A 25,235-nucleotide genomic window follows, 5' to 3' on the forward strand; every position below is an offset into this window, starting at 1 on the left:
TTTAAAAAATCAAGCCTGTAGTTTATCCCATCAGATAAAGCATAAAAATAACTTTAATTTGATACCTAATTAACTTTCATATCTTCAGTATTAAAGCAGTTATGGTCATTTTCACACTCGGAAATTAGCATCTTGTTCCCTATTGCTTTCCGTTAACTTAACACAAAAGCTGTGATCGAGGACAGTCAAAAGCCCATAACTTTCTTAAAAATTAAGAGAACTGAATGAAATTTTTAATTATTATAGATTGAAGCATTCTGAAACAAATATAAAACAATCTTACTTGGATGACCTGAAATTAAAGCATATAATTAGTTAATTACCTAATAGTAGCTAATTACAAAATTGACCATTGTGACAAAAATAGTTATAAACACCCAGACTGCCTTGAATGTGATATTCTCAAGATCAGAACTTTAATATCATTGTATTATATGCTGTAAGTCCGTAACCGATAGGTAAATAAATTACAATTTCTAGCAAAAGGCTAGGTCTTTATGGAGAAGATCAGTTGCTAGCTGGTACATTGGCATATCATAATCAGTAGCATAATAATAATAATAATAATGTATTTTATTTGCTGGCGCCTTTCTGGACACCCAAGGACGCCTTACAGGACATAAAATCACAATACATTTATCAATATTAAAATCAAGTTGATTAAAAACAAAAAACAAAAAAAACAAAAAATTCACAAAACATTTTAAGTCATTAAAATCAGGGTGAACATGGTGGAAGTTATGTCGGGTATGCTAATCTAAACAGGTGTGTTTTGAGTTGTGATTTGAATTGATCGATAGTGTCCAGGTGACGGATGGGAGGTGGAAGAGTGTTCCAGAGACATGGGGCAGAGCAGCTGAAGGCTCTGGCACCCATGGTGCTGAGTCTAAATGTGGGGACAGTTAAAATTGCAGCTGAGGAGGAACGAAGTGACCGGGAAGGAGTGTATGGTAGCAGCAGGTCAGAGAGGTATTGGGGAGCAAGGTGATGTAGGGCTTTGAAGGTCAGCAGTAAAATCTTGTAGTTAATCCGGTGGTGCACAGGGAGCCAGTGGAGCTGAGTGAGGATGGGTGTGATGTGGTCCGATGATCTCGTGCAGGTGATGATCCGGGCTGCAGAGTTCTGAATGCATTGGAGGTGATGAAGAAGTTTATTGGAGGTGCAAGTGAGGAGGGCGTTGCAGTAATCGATGCGGGATGTGACCAGAGCGTGGATGAGGACTTTTGTATTGTCTTTGGAGAGGGAGGGGCGGAGTCTGGAGATGTTGCGGAGATGAAAGTATGCAGAGCGTGTGATATTGCTGATGTGGGGGCCAAAGGAAAGTGTACTGTCCAGAATGACGCCGAGACCTTTGACATGGGAGGAGGTGGGTATGGGTGAGCCATCAACTGAAATGGTGAACGGGTGGGTTTTGGAGAGTGTGGACTTTGATCCAATTAGCATGATTTCTGTTTTATTTCCATTGAGTTTTAGAAGGTTGAGTGACATCCAGTTGCTGATAGCTTGAAGACAGGTGGTGAGGGCAGTTGGGGGAAGGGAGGTGTTTGGTTTTGTGGAGAGGTAAAGTTGTGTATCATCGGCGTAGCAGTGAAAATTGATTCCAAAATGACGGAGAATATTGCCAAGAGGTTGAATATAGATGATAAAAAGCAGTGGCCCCAGCACCGATCCCTGAGGAACACCATGGGTGACTGTGGCAGTTGTGGATGTGACTTTGGTCACTTTGGAACCTGAGGAACACCATGGGTGACTTTGGATGTGGATGGATGTTCCCTGGATGAACTGTTTTCTGTCGTGTAGATAGGACCTGAACCAAAGTAGTGCATTGTTGTTGATGCCGGTGGCAGATAGACGTTCCAGAAGAATTGGGTGGGAGATGGTGTCAAAGGCTGCTGTGAGGTCGAGGAGGATCAGGATGGATAAGTGGCCGGTGTCAGCTGCGAGAAGGAGATCATTTGTAAATTTGTTTTTTTTTTTGTTTTTTTTTTTAAATTATTTTTATCAGGTACGGTAAATTACAATAATACACAACACATATATCTTAATACATTTTTTGTACCGCTTCATTTTTTTGAGCTTTAAGAAAAAGATAGAAGTAAGAAAAGTAAAGAAAGTGCGCAAGAGTCGTGAAATGCAAGAGAGTGTTGGGAAAAGAAAGCCCCTTAGAAAAGAAGTTAGAGAAGGAAGTAAAGTAAGAAAGTAGACCCTAGAAAAGAAAGAAAAAGAAAGTAGGAACAATCGCTCTATTATAACATTAAACTCCGCAGAAAGGGGACTACCAACCAAGTCTGTTTTTGTTGTTTTACCTCCCATTGCCAGGTCCTGATACCATTTATTTATTTATTTATTTTTAAAATTACTATTGCACCTCATGCTTGTAATAGGTCCATAAACGTAGAACACGTCTTTTGGAATTGGTCTGCTTTACCTGCTAAGAGGAATCTCATCTCTTCCAGATGTAATGTTTCCAACATATTTGATGTCCACATTTTTATTGTTGGTGTAGGCGCATTTTTCCAGAATTTAAGTATGAGCTTTTTTCCCATTATTAGCCCGTAATTGAATAAATTCTTCTGATACACGTTTAATTCAGGGATACCTTCCGATATTCCAAAAATAATCCATTCTGGTTTTGGTACCAGTTTTATTTTAATTAATTTTGAAAAAATATCAAATATTCCATACCAGAATTTTTGGATTTTTGTACAAAAAACAAAAGAATGCGATATGGTAGCTTCTTGACACAGACATTTATCACAGATTGGTGGTCATTTGTAATTTTTACCAAGGCTGTTTTAGTGCTGTGATTGTGGCGAAAACCAGACTGGAATGGTTCATAGAGGTTATTGTTTTGAAGGTGGACTTGAAGTTGTGTCGCTACTGTCCTCCAGAAGATTAGTGATGAATGGGAGGTTGGAGATGGGGCGGTAGTTATTTGGATTGTTTGGATCAGAACCTGTTTTTTTTAGAATCGGGGTGACAGAAGCTGTTTTGAGAGATGTAGGGACAGTAGCAGTTGATAGGGAGGAGTTAATTATGGACGTTATGATGGGTGAGATAGAGGACAGACAGGATTTAACCAGGACAGTAGGGATGGGATCAAGCAAGCAGGAGGAGTTCTTGGACGGTGATGAGTTTAGTTATTTCTTCGACTGTTGGAAGCTGGAAAGTAGACAGGGTGGAGAGTGGGGAGTCCAGTGTGGAAGTCCAGGGTGGGCTGTTGTGAGCAGAAGCTGAGAAAGAGTTCAATTGGTGATGAATGCTGGTGATTTTGGTACTGAAGAAGTCAAAAAACGTATTATACTGAGCAGTGGAGGTGAGGTGATTGGAGGTTTCAGGAGGCTTAAGTAGTTTGTTGACAGTGGAGAATAAAGTCCGAGTGTTATTTTCACTGTTGTTGATGATGTTGGCGTAGTAGGAGGATTTAGCAGCAGTCAGGGCATTTTTATATGAGAGAAGATGATCTGTATGCATTTGGTGGTGAATAGTTAGTCCAGTTTTCTTTGTAAGTCTCTCCAGACGCCGGCCCACCATTTTCATATGGCGGAGTTCAGGAGTGTACCACGGAGATGACCTGCTAAAAGAGACTGTATGGGTTTTCAGAGGAGCCAAGGAGTTTAATGAGTGGGATAAACAGTCATTGTAGTGATCAACCAGGTTAGCAATGCAGAGTGGGGGGGAAGTAGGATGAAGAGAGTTACTGATTAGTCTGTTGAGTTCCACTTGATTAATGTTTTTCAGATTATGGAAGGATATGGTGCGCTTCAGATTGCGTTTAGGGAGTGGCAGATTAATATCAAAAAGGACAGTTTTATGGTCTGAAATGGGAAGCTCTGTAGATTTAAGATTGTATGGTGTCACTCCAGAGCAACAGACTAAATCTAAAATATGGCCTTTATTATGGGTTGGGAAATCGATGTACTGAGTGAGGCCAAAACTATCCAGAACAGAAATAAAATCTTTAGTAAAGGTGTCAGTATGTTTATCTAAATGAATATTGAAATCACCCATTAAATGACATTGGTCAGATAAAATAGCAGTGAGTTCGCTAATAAAAACTGTAGACGGCTTTGGAGGATGATAGATAGACACTATGAGGGTGGGTGTACACCCATGTAGTTGAGTAGTCAGGATTTCGAACGAGGATGGCTCTGTGACTGAGACTGACGAGATCTTGAGATTCTCGCGATAGACCAGTGCAAGACCCCCTCCTCTCCCGGAAGCGCGGGGTTTGCAGATGTAAACAAACTCAGGAGGTATGGCTTGGTTGAGGTGGAAGTAATCATCAGGCTGTTGCCAAGTCTCAGTAAGACACAGAAAGTCAAGTTTTGAATCCGAAATGAAGTCCGAGATGAGAGGGGCTTTGTTGGAGAGAGATCTGACGTTGAAGAGTGCAAATTTGGATCCATTTGAGGGAACGGCGGGGTCAGCTAGCAGAGGAGCTAACACACTGGTCAGCAGCTCGACCCATGTTGTGTAGTTTCCGAGGACCTGTGGACCAAAAGGAGCTGATGGAGTTTGAGTTATTGTTGGAGAAGTTCCTGCGGGATCCACGGTGGATGTATCTTGGTCGATGGAGAATGTCTCGATGGCTGAGGAGCCCGGAGCGGAATCGACGCTGGTGGAGTTCTGCTGTCGAATAGGATAGCCGTGGGGTGGCTGTCACTGTGGTGAAAAGCAGGACAATCCAAAGCAGCATTTTGCACGTCCACATCTTGCAGCTCCGGTGGTGCTGTCGCATCTAAATCCGACTGCGGACTGTGAGACACCGGCTACCACAGCTGACACAGGTGCTATCAGCAGCAGCAGGGTAAGCCAAACGTGATGCCGAAAAGAATCAACAAATGCCACAGGGCAACGGCAGAGGATAATCAGTCCAACAAGTTCAAGAAAAACATTTGGTCGAACAGTAATAGTGCACACAGTTAGCAGGCTGTGTAAAATTAGCTAACAGACAAAACAAAACAAAACAAAACAAAAAGTCCGGTGAGCAGCGGCAGCCAGCTGCGCCAGCGTTCACTCGACCGGAACCGGAACGAAAGGATGCATCCGGAACGGAGCATCATCATACTCCTCAGATTGTAACGAATAAGCAACTCTTTACACCTTGTTTTTCCTTAACTTTTCAATTTTGGCATTGTAAACTAAAGGTTTTTGCTCTTCAAACCACGCATGACCTGCCTTTCAGCCCACTACTTTCCCATTAAGAATGTCCTGTAGATCATCACATTTGGAGTAGTCCAAATTCAGATAATCTCTGCAAATGCTGTCTTTTGCTTGGCATTTGGATTGACAATTTTGCATTTCTTCTTTGGAGACATCTGTTTAAAATGTAAAGAAAAAAATCACTGAACAGCATTAACAGAAACAAGTTATTTACAGTTTTAGAAGAAAAAGTAGAAATGATAAAGTTAAACCTTAAAACAAATAGTAAATAACCAACAAAAAATTCCGGTTTGAGAAACAGATGGAGTAGACGCACTAAACGAGTGATCCGGTAATCTTATCATTTTCATAACATTCCGCCCTCTAACTTTTACACCAGAACGAAGTCAGCTTTTCTTTACTTGTCTGACATTTCTTTAGAGTAAATGTTGCCGTCTCTCTAATGGGCTTCGAAGGGTGCATGGTCGAGCAAAAAGGAGGACGTTGACATTAGCTTGGAGGCCATTACCACGCTGCTCGAGCAACACCGAGAGGCACTAGCCATCGAGTTTAGAACTTTGTTTGGTCGGCTCGACTCAAAGCTAGACCAAATAAAACTTACAGTGGAGGATCAAGATCAACGTGTCTCGTCCCTGGAACTTTCTGCAGAGGATCTTAACCAGCGAGTCGTTGACCTTGAGAACATTTGTTCTACTCTGAGTGGTGACAATACTAAGCTAAAGGCTAAAGTGGCCGAATTGGAGGGCCGAAGTCGGCGACAAAACATACGCACCCTCGGTCTACCGGAATCCACTGAAAGCGGACGGCCCACTGAGTTTTTCTCAAGTTTGCTGCGAGAGGTTTTCGGGAGCGAGACGGTGACATCCCCTCCAGAAGTCGACAGAGCCCATCACTCCCTAAACGCTAAACCGGCCCCCGGCCAGAGACCGTGGCCAGTCATTCTCCGCCTGCATCGGTATCAGACGAAGGATCTCCTCATCAGGGAGGCACGGCGGAGAGGGAAACCCGAATTTTGCGGCAAACAAATTCGGATTGTGGAGGATTACAGCCCAGAAGTTCAGAGCCAGCGGGCAGAGTACAGAGACGTCATGGCAGAACTTTTACACACTGGGACTAAAGCCTGCCCTGCTATATCCAGCTCGACTCCGTCTCACGTTGTCCGGTGGAGCCAGAAAGTGGATAAACTCAGCCGAGGAGGTGCAGAAATACATCGACAGCCTCCCTAGGCCACCTAAACCCCCACAATGACTCTGTTTAGGGACTTTGAACCCACTGGATGAGAGGTAACACTGTATAGCTCTACCTATTGACACAACATGCAGCATGTCAGCTAACGTCTGTGGTTTGTTTACATGGCTGAATGTGCTTATTCATCTGGGTATGCTGCTTATTTACTAAGATACTTATACAAAATGGCTACAGCCAAATATCACTATATGTGCACTGTCAATTAGGAACGATTTCCAGCTGGATTTTTGTGTGCTGTTACCACATATGGCCTGGCCCTATATCTATGTGCTGTTGCGTTCTAACTTCGGCTCTTTAAAAGCTTTTATGGGCCAGTAAGTAACTTTCAAGCTATAATCATATTTTCAAGGACATGTTGACCCATGTGAGTTATCGGTTACATTTAACCATTTAGTTTACCGTTGACACAGTTCTGGGTTTGTACTGTTCAGTTATTCCAAAGTTGATATTCAGTCTTCATAGCCATATTTTTTTGGGGGGCTATTTAGATAAGTCAAAATGTAATTATAGAGGTGCTTAAATGTATTTTCTAGTACACTATACTGGAGAAATAGTTTGACATTAGACAGGAAGATTCGATTTGTAAAATGTTTGTTTGGAAGAGCTTGCTGCTTCTTTCTATAGCAGCTTTCTTGTGGGGGGGGGGGGGGGGGGGGTTATGTCACTGCCAGTAACGATTTTGGCAATTTATATAAACACATCATTACACACTAGTCATTTTCAACCTGCACTGGCCCGTTGCTTCGTATTCAGCCGGTCATTTGGTTAATTGTATTTACATTACAACTTAATGTTTTTCTTTATTATGCATGGATAGACACATAATAATAATAATAATAAATTTTATTTAATGGGCGCCTTTCAGACATCTCAAGGACACCTTACATAGTAATCGGAATAACATATAATCGGAATATAACAAGTAATAAAGACATCACAGAGACACAAAATAAAAACAGAATTCAATTTAAAAACAGAAAATCAAAAACACAGTGTGAAGCTATTAAGCTATAAAGCTAGTAAGCTGGAACGTCAAAGGTTTAAACCATCCTGTTAAAAGAAGAAAGGTTTTTTCGCATCTTAAACAACTCAAAACAGAAATTGCCTTTGTGCAAGAAACTCATATCCGTTGCTCAGACAATGGCCGTCTCTTGTCAGGTTGGGTGGGGCAGGGGTTTCACTCTACCTTTCAGGCTAATGCCAGAGGAGTTTCAATCCTTATCAGCCAGAATATTTCTTTTGAGTCACATAATGTGATCTCTGACAAGTTTGGTTGGTATGTAATTGTGACTGGAAAATTATGTAATACACTGGTAGTATTTGTCAACGTGTATGCCCCTAATGTAGACGATGTAGGATTTTTCGAGCGGTTATTTTTATTACTTCCAGACCTGAACACATACTCTCTTATATTCGGTGGTGATTTCAATTGTTGTTTAGATCCTCTTTTAGACCGATCCTCTACTAACCCCAGTACAGTAAGTAAATCAGCTCGTTTCATCCAAGCCTTTCTTTCCCAGTACGGTGTCTGCGAGGTGTGGCGCTCTTTACATCCACAAGATAAGGAATACTCATTTTTCCCACATGTCCATCATACGTATTCTAGAATTGACTATTTCTTTCTTGATAACCAACTTGTACCCCTGGTTCATTCTCGTGACTATGAGAGTAGTGTCATTTCTGACCATGCCCCTATTGCTCTGGCCTTGTCCCTTCCAGATCTCCCTCAAAAGAGTAGGCAGTGGCGATTCAATTCAACTTTACTCTCAGATGATAAGTTTGTAGAATTTATGGAAAGAGAGATAGCCTTTTTTCTTCCATTAATATATCCCCTGAAATCTCTAGCCTGAGCATATGGGTTGCCCTTAAGGCTTACCTTAGGGGGCAGATCATATCTTACACTGCTCAAATAAAGCGGAAATCCAATAAAGAGCGTTTAGATCTTGCTCATCAAATTGGAGAAATTGACAAGCAATATGCGCAAACTCAAAATCCAACTCTTTATAAAAGACGATTGGAACTCAAAACCAAATGTGACCGACTCACTCACTCACTACTCACTCAATTGAACACATACTTTAAAAAAATAAAGCCATGTAATATACATATGGAGATAAAACAGAAAAATTACTTGCAAATCAACTTAAAAGTGCTAAAGCGAGACAGAATATTTCTAAAATTCGCACGCCTAATGGCCAGTCCACTTCGGATCACTTGCAAATTAATGACGCTTTCAGAGACTTTTATTCCCAGCTTTATACTTCAGAATCTCAACCGGATCATAAGGTAATGCATGACTTCCTGAGCAGTCTAAATATTCCCAAACTATCATTAGATTTTAGGGAAAGATTGGACGAACCTATATCACAGGCAGAAATAGCTTCAGCCACTTCCTCAATGCAATCAGGCAAATGTCCGGGCCCTGACGGCTTCCCGGCAGAGTTTTTTTTTAAAGTTCTCTCTACTCCTTTCCCCACAGTTGTGTTCCGTTCTATCTGAATCCTACAGACAAGGTTCTCTTCCTCCATCTTTTGCCGAAGCCTGTATTACTCTTATCGCCAAAAAAGGTAAAGATCCAACTGAATGCGCCTCCTACAGACCCGTCTCCCTTCTAAACACGGATGCTATCATTTTATCTAAGGTTCTAGCACGTAGACTAGAGAATGCCCTCCCTACTGTTATATCTGAGGACCAAACCGGCTTTATTAAGAACAGACATTCCGTCTTTAACATACGTCGATTATTAGATATTGTCTACTCTGCTTCTGAGGATGTCCCTGAGTGTGCCGTATCTATTGATGCAGAAAAAGCATTTGATCGCATTGAGTGGGTCTATCTATGGGCTGTTCTGGACAAATTTGGTTTTGGAACGAACTTTATTTCATGGATCAGGTTACTATACTCTCATCCCACAGCCTCAGTTTGGACTAATTCCCAGTTGTCCAAGTCGTTCGACTTGTATCGTGGAACCCGCCAGGGGTGTCCTCTGAGCCCCATGCTTTTTAACTTGGCCATCGAACCACTTGCCATGGCCTTTCGCAGCTGTGAGGACATAGCCGGTATTTGGAGGGACAGTACACAGCATAAGGTCTCACTATATGCTGACCACCTTTTGCTTTTTGTCTCAAACCCAGGCACTTCTCTGCATTCTGCTATGTCACTGCTCAATAATTTTGGTCAATTTTCAGGTTATAAAATAAATCTTGGAAAAAGCGAACTGTTTCCCATTAACTATGAAGTACAACCCTTGGATCTTTCCAATTTGCCATTCAAATTTGAAAAAAACAAGCTCTCATACTTGGGCATTTCTGTCACGAGGAAATACAAGGATCATTTCAAAGAGAATTTTATCATTCTGTTAAACCAGATCAAACAGACGCTAACACAGTGGTCACCCTTGTCAATGTCACTTGTCGGCTGGATAAATTAAATCAAAATGACCATTTTACCAACATTTTTGTACCTTTTTCAGGCTTCACCGATTTTTATCCCCAGGTCCTTCTTTGACCATCTTGACTCAGTTATTTCCTCCTATATATGGAGAGCTAAGCAGCCTCATCTTAATAAGACCCACCTTCAAAAAACCAAGGCTGCTGGTGGCCTGGCTCTCCCAAATTTTCGTTTTTATTATTGGGCTGCTAACCTGCGCTGCCTTGCATTTTGGTCTTTCTTTCACAGCCAGCCCGATTGCCCTGACTGGGTAGCCATGGAATTACACACAGATGATAATATGTCCATACCTGCACTACTTGGTTCCTCACTTCCACTCCCCTCAATTAAATCTGTACAAAATCCAGTGGTTAAACACTCTTTGAGGATATGGGTTCAATTCAGGAAATGTTTTGGGTTGCATAACTTTTCTCTACTGAGCCCTATTGCATCAAACCACCTTTTTAAACCATCAACTCAGGACCCTGGAATGGCATAGGAAGGGTATTGTGCGCTTCAAGGACCTGCTTATGGGTAACACTGTAGCATCATTTGAACAATTAAGCAACAAATTCAATCTTCCAAAGTCAGATTTTTTTCGATACCTGCAAACAAGACATTATGTGTTCTCTAAACTGCCCAGCTCTTCTTTACCAACAGACACAACTCTTGTTGATACAGTTCTTTCTTTAAACCCATCTCAGAATAGACTTGTCTCAGCTTTATATGGCAGGATGTTGGATTTAAGGCGCGCCCCCATGGACCAGCTCAAGGCAGCATGGGAGGAAGACATGGGTTCCTCTCTCTCGGAAGATACATGGAGTTCCATTCTTAAACTGGTTAATTCCACCTCTCTATGTGCTCGTCACTGTCTGATTCAATTCAAAGTGGTACATAGGGCTCATATCTCAAAAGCCAAATGATCTACTTTTTACCCTGAGGTTAGTCCATTCTGTGTTAAATGTAAAATTTCTAAAGCCTCTCTTATCCATATGTATTGGTCATGCCCCAGCCTTAACAAGTTCTGGCTAGAGGTCTTTCATACATTATCCCAGGTGTTAAACAACAAATTGGAACCAAAGCCTCTAATCGCTCTTTTTGGGGGTCACTGGTGAGGAGGTTGGATTAACTGCAGATAAACACCGCACTATATCTTGTGCTTCTCTTCTGGCTCGGCGAACAATCCTGCTCAGGTGGACGGAACCTACCCCGCCTACTCATACTCAATGGCTGACAGATATTATGTCCTGCCTAAAGCTCGAGAAAATCAGGTACTCACTTCAACATTCAAATGGAAGGTTTCAGAAGGCGTGGGGACCTTTTTTAAATGCATTCCAGACTTTATAAATGCTTGATCATCAAGCACAGTTTAACAGCTTAACAGTCTACCCATTCATTTATCTTGGATTATTGTTGTGACAGGCTGATATTTGCATATGCTCACTGGCAGTGACTGGGGAGGGGTTATTTTTGGTATCTCATTTTTAATTTATTGTTGTTGTCTTGTTATATGTTAACATAAGTTGTTATTTATTTATTCTTTTCGTACATTCAGTCTGTAACAAATAGACAACTTTGCACTTTGTTATGGCCTGAAAACTAAATAAAAAAGATTTTGATTAAAAAAAATAAAAACATCATATTCATCAGTTTCATCAAATCAATTAAATTCATCTAAATTCAATTACTAGATCTAAACATCTATCTATTTCTTAAGAAAAGGCTACATTTTTTAAATAGTCAGTATCCAAATAACAAACTGATCCCATTCACAATATAACGTGATTTTAAAATCTCACTTTGTCATGAATTTATACGCCAAATGGAAGGAAGTTAACGTTTAATTCCCATAAATTAATCCAGAAACATCCACTCTCGAGATAATCAAAATCATTATTTTTTACACAATACATCTGTCTAAAACTGTTGTGGATATTTAATATGAAAATATTGATCATGGATAGACAATAACACAAAATATAGATGATTTTGATGTTCTTATGAAATGATTGTGCAAAAAAAGAATAAATGTGATTATCTTGAGAGTGGATGTTTCTGGAATGTGATCGATTGGAATGTGGCCGCTACCATGAATTAAGCCCCTATCGGCCGATTCGTATCAGGGCCTAAATAACATTTTACGCATCATAAGATTAATATGAAGCCACATACACAATACAAATAAGATGCTGTGTATTAAGACCAAGGCAATTGCAGTTCAAATCAGGTAAGTGTGAGGTGTTGTATTTTGGGAAGTTAAACCATGGTACAACTTTCACCGTGAAGGTGAGGTCTTGACAAGTGTTGTACAGCAGAGGGATCTAGGAATACAAATAAGATGATGGAGTAACTCAGCGGGACAGGCAGCATCTCTGGAGAGAGAAGGAATGGGTGACGTTTCGGGTCGATATCCTTTTTAAGACTGGTTAGGGATAAGGGAAACAAGAGAGAAAGGCAACGATGTGGAGAGATAAAGAACAATGAGTTAAAGATATGGAAAAAAGTATCGATGATAAAGGAAACAAGCCATTGTAAGCTGTTTGTAGGGTGAAAATTAGAAACTGGTGTGACTTGGGTGGGGGAGAGATAGAGAGAGAGGGAATGCCTGGGCTACCTGAAGTGAGATAAATCAATATTCATACCACTGGGGTGTACGCTGCCCAAGTGAAATATGAGATGCTGTTCCTCCAATTTGCGTTTAGCCTCACTCTGACAATGGAGGAGACTGAGGACGAAAGGTCTGTGTGGGAATGGGTAGGACAATTAAAGTGTCCAGCAAACGGGAGATCAGGTTGGTTCAGGCGGGCTGAGCGAAGGTGTTCCGCGAAACGATCGCCCAGTCTACGGTTGGTCTCGCCGATGTATAAGAGTCCACATCCTGAACAATGGATACAGTAGATGAGGTTTGAGGAGGTGCAAGTGAACCTCTGCCTAACCTGAAAGGATTGTCGGGGTCCCTGGACAGAGTCGGGGGAGGAGGTATAGGGACCGGTGTTGCATCTCCTGCGGTTGCAGGGGAAGATATCTGGGGAGGGGGTGGTTTGGTTGGGAAGGGAAGAGTTAACCAGGGAGTTGCAGAGGGAACGGTCTCTGCGGAAGGCTGAAAGGGGTGGAGATGGGAAAATATGGTTAGTGGTGGGATCCTGTTGGAGATGGCGGAAATTCGGAGGATTATATGTTATATGCGATGGCTGATGGGGTGAAAGGTAAGGACTAGGGAGATTGTCTCTATTGCATTAGGGGGAGGGGGAGCAAGGGCGAAGCTACGGGGTACCGAGGAGACACCAGTGAGGGCCTCATCTATGTTGGGAGAGGGGAACCCCCATTCCCTAAAGAATGAGGATATCTCATATGTCCTGGTATGGAAAACCTCATCTTGGGTGCAGATGCGGCGTAGACAGAGGAATTGGGAGTAGGGATAGAGTCTTTTGTAAAGGGTGGGAAGAAGTGTAGTCGAGATGGTTGTGGGAGTCAGTGGGTTTGTAATAGCCATCAGTCAATAATCTATTTCCTGCGGTGTTGACTGTGAGATCAAGAAAGGGGAGGGAGGTGTCGGAGAAGGTCCAAGTAAATTTGAGTGCAGGATGAAAATTAGTGGTGAAGTTAATGAAGTCCATGATTTCTGCATGGGTGCAGGAGGTAGCACCGATGCAGTCATCAATGTAGCGGAGGTAGAGTTCAGGGATAGGGCCAGTGTACACCTGGAACAGGGATTGTTCGATGTACCCTACAAAGAGGCATGCATAGCTGGAGCCCATGTGGGTGCCCATAGCTACGCCTTGGACTTGGAGGAAGTGGGAGGATTCCTTGCATAAATCCCCTCCTTTATCCGTGAATGATCCTACCTTCTCTTCAGTTGCCCTCCTAATTTCAATGTACAGGTACATGTAAAATACCTCGGGATCCTTTGTTACCCCTACCTGCCAAGGACATTTCATGGCCTCTTTTGGCTGTCCTAAATCCCTGCGTGACCTCTTTCCTGCTTTCTTTATATTCCTCAAATTGATTTCATTTTCCTAAACCCTATTAATGCTTCATTTCGATAGACACAAAATGCTGGAGTAACTCAGCGGGTCATGCAGCATCTCTGCAGAGAAGGGATGGGTGACGTTTTGGGTCGAGACCCTTCATCAGACACCAAACCCTTAGTCCGACGAATAGTCTCGACCCGAAACCTCATCTTCGGTGTAAACCCGCATCTACAGTTCCTTCCTACTAATTTGTAATGCTTCCTTTTCCTTTTTGTCCATATTTACACCTTGTCTCATCTCATTCTCTCTTCTTCTTACTGCAGCATTCCCAGAACTGAACTCTGAACTCTTTGAAACATATAAAATTGTTATGGACTTCGACCCGCTAGAGGCAGGAAACATGTTCCCGATGTTGGGGGAGTCCAGAACCAGGGGCCACAGTTTAAGAATAATGAGTAAGCCATTTAGAACGGAGATGAGGAAACACTTTTTCTCACAGAGAGTGGTGAGTCTGTGGAATTCTCTGCCTTAGATGGAGGCAGGTTCTCTGGATGCTTTCAAGAGAGAGCTAGATAGGGCTCTTAAAAATAGCAGAGTCAGGGGATATGGGGAGAAGGCAGGAACGGGGTACTGATTGGGGATGATCAGCCATGATCACATTGAATGGTGGTGCTGGCTCGAAGGGCCGAATGGCCTACTCCTGCACCTATTGTCTATTGTCTATTGTCTGATCAGCTGGACTTTAAATTACTCCCTTTAGTCAGATGTGGACTTACACAACAACAACTGCTCCCAGTTTACTCTCCCTACCTCTTACCTAATAATGTTGTAATTTGCCCTCCTCCAATCTAGTACTTTGCCTCAAGTCCAGAGTTATCCTTATTCATAACTATATTAAAACAGAAGATGTGGCCGGTAATGGGATCCTGTTGGAGGTGGCCAAAGTGTTGGAGGATTAAATACTCAACACTTTCACCACCTCCAATGGGATCCCACTACTGGCCACATCTTCCCTTCTCCACCCCTTTGTGTTTTCGGCAGTGACCGCTTGCCGCAACTCCCTGGTCAACTCGTCCCTGCCCACCCAAATCACCGCCTCCCCAGGTACATTCCCCTGCAACCGCAGGAGATGCAACATCTGTTCCTTTACCTACCCCCCTTGACTATCCAAGGACACTGACAGTCTTTCCAGGTGAGGCAGAGGTTCACTTGCACCTCCTCCAACCTCATCTACTGTATCCGCTGTTCCAGGTGTCAACTTCTCTACATCGGCGAGACCAAACGCAGGCTCGGCAATCGTTTCGCTGAACACCTCCGCTCAGTCCGCCTTAACCTACCTGATCTCCCGGTGGCTCAGCACTTCAAGTCCCTCTCCCATTCCCAATCTGACCTTTCTGTCCTGAGCCTCCTCCATTGTCAGAGTGAGGCCCAGCGCAAATTGGAGGAACACCACCTCATATTTCGCTTGGGTAGCTTAAACCCCAGCAGTATGAACATTGACTTCTCTAATTTCAAATAGCCCTTGCTTTCCCTCTCTCTCCATCCCTTCCCCCTTCCCAGTTCTCCCACCAGTCTTACTGTCTCCACTACATTCAATCTCTGTCCCACCCCCTCCCCTGGCATGTCTGAAAAAGCGTCTCGACCCGAAATGTCACACATTCCTTCTCTCCAGAGATGCTGCCTGTCCCGCTGAGTTACTCCAGCTTTTTGTGTCTGCTTGCAGTTCCCTGTTTCTTCATATTAGTTAGAGTTGCCTCTGGTGCTCTGTGAGAAGGGCAGCAGAATGCAAGCTTTATCCTGCATTTATCCATTGTTGGATTGGCATAATTGCTTGATGCTTGCAAAGGCCAAATCAAGATTGCTCCAATAACTGTAAGGCTGACACAAATCAATTTAATCTGCAAATTAATTTGTTTTAATTTGCAAATTGTTTATTATTGGCCTGTATTAAAACCTCATAGCAATGAACAATCAGTCTGAAGAAATGTCATGACTCAAAACGTCACCTAGTCCTTTTCTCCCGAGATGCTGTCTAACCCACTGAGTTACTCCAGCTCTTTGTGTCTATTTTTGGTTTAAAGCAGCATCTGCAATTCCTTCCTACACAAACAATGTTTTGTCCATTTTTACTGAAATTATCTGATCAAAGATCACATTATATTGCAAGTATTGATGAGAAGGCATGAGGATAACTGTAGTATCTTCCTGTTATATTGTAAATACCTTGTTGTACGATGGCACTTCACAGCCCTGTTATACTTGTTTGTGTGTTCCAACATAAGTGCTTGATATTCAGAATAATACCAGGAATTTTGCTTAAAATTTAATCCAACAATGTTCACTGAGAAATTTTTGTTATGATATTTTCTCCTACCTTTCACATTTTCAGACTAATATGCCTCAATACCAAAGAGACATTAATAAACCTTTAGGTAGTCAAAAATGCTGGAGAAACTCAGCGGATGAGGCAGCATCTATGGAGCGAAAGAATAGATGAAGTTTCGGGTCGAGACCCTTCTTCAGAACAGGCACGTGCCGTCAGGATGGGCAAGGTAGGCACTGCCTACCCTGACTAAAATTATGAAATGGTAATTACTAAATATAAATAGCAAAGGCATAGGAGAATTATGCCTATCTAAGAAATCGATCTCTTAGGTAGGCATAATTCTCCGTGCCTTTCATCGTCAGCACTTGCAACACGCGAAGGTCTGTGCAGCCCACGTGCCGTCAGCGCTGCTTCAAGCCGTCAATGACAAGCGGGGCTGAAGGCAGCTGAAATTCTGCCTTTGCTGTACTGCGCAGGCACGGCAGCCTACTGCGCATGTGCAGCACTAGTTTCTTGGCGGGTTTTTCAAATATGGATTGTCATTATCTGAATAGTATCTTAGGAAACAAAGAGAGAAGAATGTTTGTGTACCAATAATGTGGTAAGTACATTTCTTGGTGCTATATGTTTTTAAATACCGTATTTCCCGGGGTGGGGGGGAGAGTTCCTTTCACAGCGTTTGGGGAGTCTGGTCTGGGGTAAAGTTGCGGGGAGGGTAGGAGCGTTGTGAAGGAGGGGATCTGGATCATGCCAATAACCCACTTGTGACGCTCGTTGCACGGAGGCGGGGGGAGGCAGAAGTAGCTCGGGTGGTTGTGAGCGGCCGCCGGGCTGGACAGCGGAACCAGCCACCGCCTCAGCGCCTTCTACCGGCCCCCGCTCACCTCTGGCAGCTCTCCATCTAAAATCCTCCCACCTGCCGCTGGCTTGCCTCACTCATGTCAGCCGCTTCCCGCAAATCCTTAATTACGACAGCGCTGGGAATTTAAGGATTTGCGGGAAGCGGCTGACATGAGCGAAGTTGGCGAGCGGCAGGTGAGAGGTGTTCAGACGGAGAGCACTGCCAGAGGTGAGCGGGCCGGCATTAGGTGCTGAAGTGGCGGCCCGTTCTGCTGTCGGGTCACGGCGGCTGCTGGCTGCTACCCGAGCTGCTTTTATCCCCGGCCACAATGCGGTGGCTCCGCGCCCGGAGCGCCGCGGCAGCCGTGAGTGAGTGAGTTACTGGCATTATCCCCGAACCCCTCCTTCTCAACACTCCTGCCCTCCCCGCAACTTTACCCCTGGCACAGACTCTCCACACGCTGTGAAAGGAACTCTCCCCCCAATTGGTCCCTTGAACAAGTGTTGTCATTCAATAAGATGACAACTGATTCAACTTTTCCCTGTACTCCCGTTTTTCCCACCATCTCTCCACCTGCCATCACCCTCCACCCCCCACCCATTCAGTAATTCAGAATAAAGGAGAATTGGAAGCCGTGGGCAAATTGAATTGTTACTGTCTTTATTTTTATATTTTATTTTTACGGAGAGACCAATCAGCGCATGCGCGGTTTAAGGTTTTTTAAAAAGCCGACTAACTGCCTACCTTGAGTAATTACTCACAGCACGTGCCTGCTTCAGACCCTTATTCCTTCGCTCCGTAGATGCTGCCTCACCCGCTGAGTTTCTCCAGCATTTTTGTCTACCTTCGATTTTTCCAGCATCTGCAGTTCTTTCTTAATAAAGCCTTAAATAATTTGCTTATATTATTTTCTATACTTTTCTATATATTTTCTTATTTTCTTAGAGAATTAAAATATGGAAGGACGTGACCAGAGTTTATTTATTTGTTACACAATGTGGGTTATTTTACCATGACTTAAATTATTTATTGTTCCTTCTTACAGCTGATACGTTAATTTGTAAATCTCATTCATTGAATTCATGATTCCAAATTCCTTCAAGTTTTCAGTGATTCTGGTTCAAGGTTTGCAAAAAGAACCAGCCTTGAATACTTGAGCTTCTTCAGGAATTCCAATGTATCCAAATGTACCAAGTCCTGTTCAACCATTGACTTTGGTACCACCACCAGGGGTGCCAGGGAGATGGCCAGCCCTGCCAGCAGTCTGTTCATTTATTTCTATCTTTTAGTTATTTTTAGTGTTTGTTAAAAGTTTGATTTAATGTACTTCAGTTTGTTTTATGTGGGGGGAAGGGAAGGGGGGGTGGGGGGGGGGGGATCGGGGGAAACTTTTTTTCAGGTTCTTACCTTCCCGGAGATGTGATCATTTTTCAGATCACATACTCCGGGCTCTGTGACCTACCATCGCTGGAGCTGGAAGCCGCCTCGGTCTGTCGTGAGCCCCACCGCGGGGCGCGAACTTACCATCGGAGCGGATATCTTCCCTGGGATCGCTCCCACCATGGCCTGCGGACTTACCATCAAGGGCTCGCCGTCTCGGGAGAGGCAAGTCGGGAGCTTCAATGCCGCAGAAGGCTTGACCAGCCCCGACACGAGGCCCCCGACCAAGGAAGAACACAAGGGAAGGACTTGAACTTTATTTCGTCTTGCATCACAGTGAGGAATGTGTAGGAGTCACTGTGGTGGATGTTCATGTTAAAATGTGTTTTTGAGTCTGTTGCTTTTAATTGTATGACTGACCTGGCCAGTGAAATTCCTCGTATGTTGCAAAACATACTTGGCGAATAATCTGATTCAGATTCTGATTCTGATTCTGATTCTACTGACATAAAATGGCTTCTACACAGCTTGGCCCAACAATAACAAACCTGTCCTTGCTTTACAATGTATTCCTTTGTCCTCCTGGGCCGTGTAACTGATTTTTGTCCACTATACCTCGAGGATATTTGACTTCCTCCAATACTGTTTTCTTTAGCACCTAGATTTTTGCCATGCTGACATTGGCATCTGTCTACATCTTAGTTTTGAGATTTTGCTCCCTATACCTCTTGACCTCCATTTCTCTCTATTCTCTTAAACTGTTTTATAAGCGTTTGCCAAAGTTTTGGTCAACTGACCTAATATATTGTCATAAGGACACAAAGTACTGTGGTAATTCAGTGATCAAGGCTCTGGAGAACATGGAGAGATTATGTTTTGGTTCTTTTGTGCAGTGACCAGCATCTGCAGTTGCTTGTTTCTACAATATATTATCATGTGGTTTAGTACCAGATTCTATTTGATAACACTGCTGTGAGCTATGTTGGAACTTTTTAATAATTTGAAAGTGCCGCATAAATTCAGGTTGTTTTTGTTAGAGAATAAAGCAATCTGGAGTTAAAGTCCATGTAATCAGACCTATCCCGAGCGCATGCAGGCTTAGCTGAGTAAAGCGGCTTTTTCACGGGGCGACTTGACGCAAGAGTTAACCAGAGTTTAACATCGTGGGAACCTCGTGCGATAACAGTACGGCATTCGTGGACCACCGTGGACCACCGTAGCGCTAACGGCAGGTAATCGTGTAACTTGGTCACTCGGGAGAAAATTCAAGAAAGTTTGAATTTCTCCAAGAGTGACTTGTACACTTGTGGTTGAGCATTGCAACATTATATGAACGTAGTGGCCAGTGCGATATCCGTGCGATATCCGTAATAACTCTTGCGGGTACCGTGGGAACTCCTGCGAACGGTGAGTAACTGAGCAGTTTGATTGTCAGTGCTTGTTTTACCTCATTGTTAAATAAATATATTTTTTACTATCAGATTGATGTCTGCAATTCTTCATTAACACATCACTACAAGATGAATGTCTCTAATGTTATAATCCCTCTCATGCTGAAACACAAAATAGTTGAAGGGAGGTGAAATAATCACATTTTCATTCTTTTTCAGTTTTGAGTGTTCAGGTACCTCACTTGATGAGCTTTTTTACTCCAGCAGTTTGTGTCTCTTTTTGTCTAAAGCAGTTTCTAAGACTGTAGGAACTCCGCGGGCCAGGCAGCAACTACGGAGGGAAATGGACAGGCGACCCTTTCTTCAGGCTTCCTTATCTCTCTCCCCCCCCCCCCCTCCCCCCTACTTCCACCCACCCACACAAATGCTGGAGAAACTCAGCGGGTGCAGCAGCATCTATGGAACGAAGCAAATAGGCAACGTTTCGGCCCGAAACGTTGCCTACTTCCTTCGCTCCATAGATGCTGCTGCACCCGCTGAGTTTCTCCAGCATTATTGTGTACCTTCGATTTTCCAGCATCTGCAGTTCCTTCTTAAACACAAATGCACCGAGTTCCTCCAGCATTTCGTGTTTTGCTCAGTATTCCAGCATCCGCTGTCTCCCGCGTCTCCAATAAAACAAAACTACTGTCAAAAGGGTGAAGAATAGGGGCAGAGATAGATACATTCCTGATTAGTGCGGCTGTCAGGAGGTTATGGGGAGAAGGCAAGAGAATGTGGTTGAGAGGGAGAGATAGATCAGCCGCGATTGAATGGCGGAGTAGACTTAATGGACCGAATGGCCTAATTTTGCTCCTATAACTAACAAAGATAGTAATTGTTAGGGAAATGTAGTTATTAAAGACGAGGGGGAGCAGAAATGGGCAGTCTGGGATGGCTCGCGAGATACTTGCATAGAGGCACAAAAGTTAAAGAAAGGGCAGATAAACAGAGAAGGGGGGGGGGGACTTCCCTCAGTGCCCATCTGTTACCATTAATTGGACAGTTCGGTCTGTGAAACGCAACACGCCAGCCCCGACACCCAGCCCGGTGGTCAGTCCTTTGAAGATAGACACCAGTTGCTTGGAGCAACTCAGCCGGACAGGCAGCAACTCTGGAGAGAAGGAACGGGTGGCGTTTCGGGTCGAGAGCCTTCTTCAGACTGAGGTCAATCCCCTGCATGGATAACAGGAGTCCCAGCCAACACGACAATCGCCCGCTGCACAGTCTCGGAGCTTCCACTGCGAAAACGGTGCCTACATTTGAGCACTTATGTAACTGAACCACCCTAACACCAACCACAGACCATTCCTGAACTACTACCTACCTCATTCGAGACCCTCGGAATGGGTGACGTTACGGGACGAGACTCTGAAGAAGGGTCTCGAACCGAAACGTCACACATTCCTTCTCTCCAGAGATGCTGCCCGTCCCGCTGTGTTACTCCAGCATTTCGTGTCTATCTTCCGTATGCTCTGTGATGGTCATCTCGGAGTCAAGTGGCAACTCTGGTCTGTAGACACGAGGAACTACAGACGCAGGAATCACGAGCAAAACACAGAGCGTTGGACGAGCCTGACACTTTGAGTTCCTCCATCACTTTGTGTTGAAGTCAGGTCTGGACATTGCTTGGCTCAGTCTCAGGCGCCGGCTAACTAGGAAGGTCGAGTCAAAGTCCAGCACTAACACTCAAGAAATAAAGTTTGCGGCCTGATGTTCCCAATATTTAATTGAAATCATTAATAAAGTAAATAAATAGATACCGGTCTAATCAGTATCTACCGGATTGGACAGGCTAGATGCAGGAAGAATGTTCTCGATGTTGGGGGAGTCCAGAACCAGGGTCCCAGTTTTACAATCTACCGTGGGAACTCTTTAACTCAGTAAAGTAAAGTAAAGTAAAGTAGCCTTTATTGTCATATCAGCGCACAGGCAGCAGTTGATTGTTGCTCTATTCAGTTTCCCAGGGGGTCGGGACGGGACTGGAGTTGGGAGGGAAAGGTGGGGGAGTCGAGGGAGAGGAGGGGGAGACAGATGGGGGTGTCTTCATTTACTGGCGGTGGGTGTCTGTCACTGAAACAGGCAGGTGAGATTTCACATCCACCTTGTGTGTGCCTCTCTCTCTCTCTCCCTCCCTCCCTCTTACACAGGCTGAGAGACTCTGCCTCTGTGAGTGTACGTCTCTTTCTCCCCCTCGCCCACACACAGTAAGACCGAGGTACTGTGCTCAGTCCATCTGTGTCTCCCACATACACAGTAAAACATGCCTCCAAATGAGCCAATTCAACCAAGGGAGGATATTTATAGTGTGTGAAAAAAAAGTGACATCATTTGTGCCACGTGATGATTTAACAACACTTCACAATGTTCATTCAAGATTTAACGCGAAAGCTCGGGAGACGGACAAGTCACTCGCACAAATAACAGAAATGCCGAGTACCGTGGGAACTCTTTATCTACCCCCCGTTATATCGTGTGATATCGTGCTAGACCACGACCACTTCACTCTGGTTACATCTTGCGTCAAGTCGCCCCGTGAAAAAGCCTCATTACTTGTCAGTCCTGACCAAGAAGGCGGGCTCATGAGTGCAAGGATCCCAAACTGAAATGTTGCCCATCCATGTTATCCAGAGAAGCTGCGAAACCCAATAGACAATAGACAATAGACAATAGGTGCAGGAGTAGGCCATTTGGCCCTTTGAGCCAGCACTGCCATTCAATGTGATCATGCCTGATCATTCACAATCAGTGCCCCGTTCCTGCCTTCTCCCCATATCCCATGACTCCGCTACATTTAAGAGCCCTATCTAACTCTCTCTTGAAAGTATCTAGAGAACCGGCCTCCACCGCCCTCTGAGGCAGAGAATTCCACAGACTCACAACTCCCTGTGTGAAAAAGTGTTTTCTCATCACAGTTCTAAATGGCTTACCCCTTATTCTTAAACTGTGGCTCCTGGTTCTGGTCTCCCCCAACATCGGGAACATGTTTCCTGCCTCTAGCGTGTCCAAACCCTTAATAATCTTATATGTTTCATTAAGATACCCTCTCATCCTTCTAAACTCCAGAGTATACAAGCCGAGCCACTCCATTCTCTCAGCATATAACAGTCCCGCCATCCCGGGAATTAACCTTGTAAACCTACGCTGCACTCCCTCAATAGCAAGAATGTCCTTCCTCAAATTAGGGGACCAAAACGGCACACAATACTCGAGGTGTGGTCTCAAGAGGGCCCTATACAACTGCAAAAGGATCTCTTTGCTCGTATACATAACTCCTCTTGTCATGAAGGCCAACATGCCATTCACTTTCTTCACTGCCTGCCTGCTGTACCTGCATGCTTACTTTCATTGTCTGATGAACAAGGACCCCCAGATCCCGTTGTACTTCCACTTTTCCCAACTTGACACCATTTAGATAATAATCTGCCTTCCTGTTTTTGCTACCAAAGTGGATAACCTCACATTTATCCACATTAAACTGCATCTGCCATGCATCTGCTCACTCACCCAACCTGTCCAAGTCACCCTGCATTCTCATAGCATCCTCCTCACAGTTCACATTGCCACCCAGCTTTGTGTCATCTGAAAATTAGCTAATGTTACTTTGAATCCCTTCATCTAAATCATTGATGTATATTGTAAATAGCTGCGGTCCCAGCACCGAGCCTTCTGGTACCCCACGAGTCACTGCCCGCCTTTCTGAAAGTGACCCGTTAATCCCTGCTTTTTGCTTCCTGTCTGCCAACCAATTTTCTATCCATGTCAGCACTCTACCTCCAATACCATGTGCCCTAATCTCCTATGTGGGACCTTATCAAATGCTTTCTGAAAGTCCAGGTACACTACATCCACTGACTCTCCCTTGTCCATTTTCCTAGTTGAATCCTCAAAAAATTCCAGAAGATTAGTCAAGCATGATTTCCCCTTCGTAAATCCATGCTGACTTGGACCGATCCTGTGACTGCTATCCAAATTTGTGGCTATTTCATCTTTTTTTGATTGACTCCAGCATCTTCCCCACCAGCGATGTCAGGCTAACTGGTCTATAATTCCGTTTTCTCACTCCCGCCTTTCTTAAAAAGTGGGATAACATTAGCTAATCTCCAATCCACAGGAACTGATCCTGAATCTATTGAACATTGGAAAAGGAACACCAATGCGTCCACAATTTCTAGAGCCACTTCCTTCAGTACTGGGATGCAGACCATCAGGCCCTGGGGATTTATCAGCCTTCAGTCCCATCAGTCTACCCAACACCATTTCCTGCCTAATGTGGATTTCCTTCAGTTCCTCCATCACCCCAGATCCTCTGGCCACTAGTTCATCAGGAAGATTGTTTGTGTCCTCCTTATTGAAGACGGTTCCAAAGTACCTGTTCAACTCATCTGCCATTTCCTCGTTCCCCATAATAAATTCACCTTTTTCAGTCTTCAAGTGTCCAACTTTCATCTTAACTATTTTTTCCTCTTCACATACCTAAAGAAGCTTTTACTATCCTCCTTTATATTCTTGGCTAGCTTACCTTCGTACCTCATCTTTTCTCCCCGTATTGCCTTTTTAGTTATCTTCTGTTGCTCTTTAAACATTACCCAATCCTCTTGCTTCCCGCTCATCTTTGCTACGTTGTACTTCTTCTCTTTTATTTTTATACTGTCCCAGACGTCCCTTGTCAGCCATGGTTGCCCCTTACTCCCCTTGGAATCTTTCTTCCGCTTTGGAATGAACTGATCCTGCATCTTCTGTATTATTCCTAGAAATACCTGCCATTGTTGTTCCACTGTCATCCCTGCTAGGGTATCTTTCCAGTCAACTTTGGCCAGCTCCTCCCTCATGGCTCCATAGTCCCCTTTATTCAACTGTAACACTGACACCTCCGATCTGCCCTTCTCCCTCTCCAATTGTAGATTAAACTTGACCATATTATGGTCACTACCTCCTAATGGCTCCTTAACCTCAAGTTCCTTTATCAAATCCATTTCATTACATAACACTAAATCCAGAATTGCCTTCTTCCTGGTAGGCTCCAATACAAGCTGCTCGAAGAATCCATGACGGAGGCACTCCACAAACTCCCTATCTTGGGGTCCAGTACCAACCTGAATTTCCCAGTCTACCTGCATGTTGAAATCCCCCATAACAACCGTAGCATTACTCACTGAGTTAACTATGTATTTTGTGACTATCTATATTATAGGTAACAATGAACACAATGAAGTGCGGCACTGGGGCGTAGCGGTAGATTTGCTGCCTTACAGTGCCAGAGTCCCGGGTTCGATCCCGACTACAGGTGCTGTCTGCATGGAGTTTGGACGTTGTCCCCGTGACCTGCGTGGGTCTTCTCCGAGATCTTCGGTTTCTTCTCACACTCCAAGGACGTAAAGATTTGCAGGTTAATTGGTTTGGTACAAATGTAAATTGTCCCTAATGTGCGTAGGATAGTGTTA

The 25,235-nt window shown here is 43.8% G+C and overlaps 1 protein-coding gene across 1 annotated transcript in view; it reads right to left on the bottom strand.

Moving 5' to 3' along the window:
* The window catches only part of LOC116974955 (gamma-crystallin S-1-like), a 66,852-nt gene that overhangs the window by 39,416 nt on the left and 2,201 nt on the right, over positions 1 to 25,235 (bottom strand). The window lies entirely within an intron of this gene.

Source organism: Amblyraja radiata, chromosome 7 (genome assembly GCF_010909765.2).
Source record: "Amblyraja radiata isolate CabotCenter1 chromosome 7, sAmbRad1.1.pri, whole genome shotgun sequence".
Classification (NCBI taxonomy): Eukaryota; Metazoa; Chordata; class Chondrichthyes; order Rajiformes; family Rajidae; genus Amblyraja; species Amblyraja radiata.